Source organism: Sardina pilchardus, chromosome 6 (assembly GCF_963854185.1).
Source record: "Sardina pilchardus chromosome 6, fSarPil1.1, whole genome shotgun sequence".
In the NCBI taxonomy this organism is placed as follows: domain Eukaryota; kingdom Metazoa; phylum Chordata; class Actinopteri; order Clupeiformes; family Clupeidae; genus Sardina; species Sardina pilchardus.
Window position 1 is genome coordinate 2965559 of NC_084999.1, and position 4262 is coordinate 2969820.

The window sequence follows — 4262 nt, forward strand, 5'->3', positions numbered from 1 at the left end:
GTGTGTGTGTGTGTGTGTGTGTGTGTGTTTGTGTCTGTCTGTCTGTCTGTCTGTCTGTCTGTCTGTCACTCACTTTCACTGAAAATGTATTGAGTTTTGCAAATCAAGCAATATCAAATGATTTGGTCAGTTATTATGGCTTCATTACATCAGTTCATGTGGATCAGCTTCATAACACTGGAGTGTTATGTGCTGCCACTAGAGGGCGCCAGTGATGACCACTACAGTCTGCCCATCACTCTGTGAATCATCTGCTCTGCTGGCGATCATTTACATCCACACATGTGGACAGGCTGCACTCTGTTGAAAGAGTGTCACTCAATAGTCATGTCTCTCAACCATTCATAGACAGAAACAATGTTCTTCCTTTCCAGTAACCTGAGTACATCTCACATTATCACCACTTTGTGTGTGTGTGTGTGTGTGTGTGTGTGTGTGTGTGTGTGTGTGTGAGTGTGAGAGAGAGAGAATAGTGTTTCAAAGGATCAAAGTGCTAAAGACAATTTTCTTGTCAGATCAGTGAACTGTTAACCTATTAGTTCTCTCTCTCATACACATACACATACACATACACATACACATAAACACACATACTTCTGTTGTTTTTTTTCACACATGTACACTAATTGTTCCAAACTATGCTGCACATCCTGCCACCCAGCAATAGCTCAGAGAGATGGTGACTTTTGACCTTTTCACTTAGCCAGTGGTGCACATACAAAAGCATTTCATCAGGCGCTCTGTTAGAGAGTGGGGTCAGGGTGTCTTATCTCAAATGAACATGTTTGGTCATCAAACCTTGCATCATGGCATGAGTTGATCAACTCATAGTCCAAGCTTATTTTCTTGTAAACAGCTGATTGCCTTTAGATCTGAATGATACCTGCTGGTGGGTCCCCTGGTCGACAGATTAAGTCTACATTGGTTCTGTTTAAAGAGGACGATAGTGTAATCGGTGATAGATTAGATAATCGGTATTGCTAAACCAGCTTGCCCAAACGTCAGGGCATCCGGAAACCTCCCGTCAGACATCTCCGTTTTTCCGCCCGCATGTTCGCCTCACGTGTTCAGACGTCATGCCTAGATCCCTCCCGTTCCGTTATTCACGCGCACTCTCTCACTCCACCCCTCTCTCAGTCCCCCAGAAATCCGTTATTCACTCTTTCTAATCTAACCTCGGCGTTCCGTTCTCTCCGAACAGCAGGACCGACGACCGACGCCTATCCCTGGACGTCCAACATTTCATCCCTCTACGGATGAAAGGGAAACGAGAAGAGTGGCTCTCTCATCTCACGATAGTGGTCAAGAACGGCTCCAGTACTGACGCCAGGCTGGGACAGACTAGACGGCAAAGAAGTTTGGAAATATTTGCGTCCCTACATTACACATCTCATCGGTGTCTTTAACTCCCCTAGGAACTTTTTGGGAAAGATGCGGGCGTGTAGCGAAGGCAGACAGGCCGAACCGTAAACGCCAAACTCATTGCCTTTAAGCACGAACTTATCACAGGGATAATTTAAAAAGCTGTTCTCGGGGAGGTGGTTTTCCTCTGTGCTTATAGGATCTCATACCATTCTCTTTTTTTACTTTTTGAAAGTGACTTTTTTAAAACAGAAGAACTTTTCGAACATACCGGACCAAAGTGAGTATGGTTGTTATTCATTATTGAAAACCTGTATGTTCCTTATTACTTTGTAGCATCCACACCTCTGTGGTGGTCGTGTTTTACACCTCAGTATGACATTAGGTCAGGATGGTCCGGTCATGTGTTTGAGCTCTGGGTAAACATGCGCAGTCATCACAATTCACTAACTTTCACACCCCATGTGTAAATATGTAGATTAAAATGGCTTAAATATAGTAGGCTTAGTACTTTTTACGCAAGGAAATACATGCTCTTTGAGAACCAAAAAGTCACTTACTCATAGAAAACACTTGGTTCAGGCGGCATTGTAAAACCCTTCGATGGGTGGGTGGCGCTTCCCATAACTTGACATGCGTAAATTGGCGTACAAACCATCGGTCACTGTGGATGTGGCCTTTCATTTCTAGTGATGCGCTATTACTGTATTACTATTATTCAGGATGACTGCTGGTCAGCGGTCACTTCATCCTAAGAACTGTTGACCTCCCTGGAGTTTGGTCTCAAAAATGAGCTGTAACCCAAACGGGATATGCGTCAGCTATGGTGTCATAGCGTTTCAAATCACTTGAAGGAAGCTGCCGAGAAAGAATGAATGAAGGAAGGATTCGTGGTGGAACATATATTTGAAGAAGGCTAAAGTTGTTCCACAGATCAGCCTGCTGTTCAAGGTCCTAGGTGGACAACTTGTCAGACTTTAGATATATAGCCGATATTCTCCTATGTTAGAGGCTATGGTCTGGTAAGCAACCTCCTGACAGCTGTCAATGTGTGATCTGGTAGCCTACAGCCTCCACTCTAGATGGTCCTTACCCATCCTCATTATTGCTGTAAATATGGTGAAACGAGATGAGCACAGAAAACCTTCAACTGTCGATGCATTTGACCATTTTTACCACAAGTGTCCCAAGATGCCCTTGTAAGATGGCAAACATAGCTGGATACTTATTTAATTTAATCAAAAGAGGCCAAAGCCCATCAATCAAGATTTCTCTTGCAAATGCTCTAAGTAAACATGCCCGTGTTATCAGATCTGCAGTGCAGGTGCTTGGACCCTCAGAGAGTATATTAATGGCTGCCAACGGGCATTTCTCTTGGGCAGAATCAAAACACACACATGGTGTTTACCCTGCAGGCAGCACCCCTTCATTTGACTCCCAAATTGGACAATAGCATGTGTTTGGGGATGTGTGTGTGTTTGGGGGGGGGGGGGGGTATAATGGAGATGTCTGCAACAAACAGTCTCAGGCTGGGTGGACTGGAGTTTGCTCATTACATGTAGTGTGTGGTCATCTTGTGTGTGTGTGTGTGTGTGTGTGTGTGTGTGTGTGTGTTAATGTGTGTGTTTTGTGTAGTACTCGGCTGCCTGATTATATCACATTGATCATGAGCAGGGTGTTTGTTTGTGTGTCTGTCTGATGCTGTGAATGAGACTGTGAGCTGGGCACTCATCCAGAGCAAGGCGTGTGTGAGTTGGGTGTGTGTGTGTGTGTGTGTGTGTGTGTGTGTGTGTGTGTGTGTGTGTGTGTGTGTGTGTGTGTGTGTGTGTGTGTGTGTGTGTGTGGTAGTGGTACACAGAGAGGCTTGATCCAGTTCTGATCAGCTCTAGGGTGATCCACTCAGAGGACATAATCAGATAGAAGCTGTGTGTGTGTGTGTGTGTGTGTGTGTGTGTGTGTGTGTGTGTGACTGTGTGTGTGTGTGTGTGTGTGTGTGTGTGTGTGTGTGTGTGTGTGTGTGTGTGTGTGTGTGCTGTGACACCCTGTGATTATGGCTGATTGGCATCGAATACAGGGCCTTCAGGAACAGCCATAAAAGGCCTCCCACATCAATGATTGATGAGCTACAACCTGATAAATCAATCCGATTAGCAATCTGAAGACTTCATTCTGAGCAGACTTAGCACATTCTTATACATTGCATCGTGAACTTTAGGATACAGGATAAGGTGGAGGAATCTTTATGAGGCCACTCTTTGGACCTGTTTTGTCCGTGTGTGTGCTTGAGAGCTGACTCCGGTTTTTCCGTAGACACACACACACACACACACACGCCACTGACTCACTCCACTCCACAGTCCGGCTCGGCTCGGTCCACTCCATGGTGACCACAGCTAACAGCAGCACCCACCCTGCATCACTGTGAGTCACAGGAGGATCCACGAGCCCCTGGGCAGTGGGCAGTGTAGGTCTAGAGGACACGTGAGCCCTGGGGCAGTGGGCAGTGTAGGTCTAGAGGGTCCGTGAGCCCTGGGCAGTGGGCAGTGTAGGTCTAGAGGGTCCGTGAGCCCTGGGCAGTGGGCAGTGTAGGTCTAGAGGGTCCGTGAGCCCTGGGCAGTGTGGGTCTAGAGGGTCCGTGAGCCCTGGGCAGTGTGGGTCTGTGCACTGTTGGACTCTCTGATCAGGCTTTTCCGTGTCCTGGGCCTGACGGAACACGTGGAACACCCTTGGGCAGTTCTGGCTCATTTGGACAGTGTCCTAACGGTCCAGCATCTCCGTACAGCCCAGCTGCTCTGACCACAGCAGAGGCTAATATGATGGCTTACGTTACACACGGGAGGGACAGGGAAGACTCACCTGTGGGGCGTGGGGTAGATCCAGGGAAGACTCACCTGTGGGGC

At 47.1% G+C, this 4262-nt stretch overlaps 1 protein-coding gene across 1 annotated transcript in view; it reads left to right on the forward strand.

Moving 5' to 3' along the window:
- The first annotated feature begins 1117 nt into the window (after positions 1 to 1117).
- Positions 1118 to 4262, forward strand: part of cers2b (ceramide synthase 2b) — a 31019-nt gene continuing 27874 nt past the window's right edge. Inside the window, exon 1 of the mRNA XM_062538110.1 lies at positions 1118 to 1642. The gene's annotated coding sequence lies outside the window, so the exon portion shown is untranslated. The remainder of the gene's footprint in view (positions 1643 to 4262) is intronic.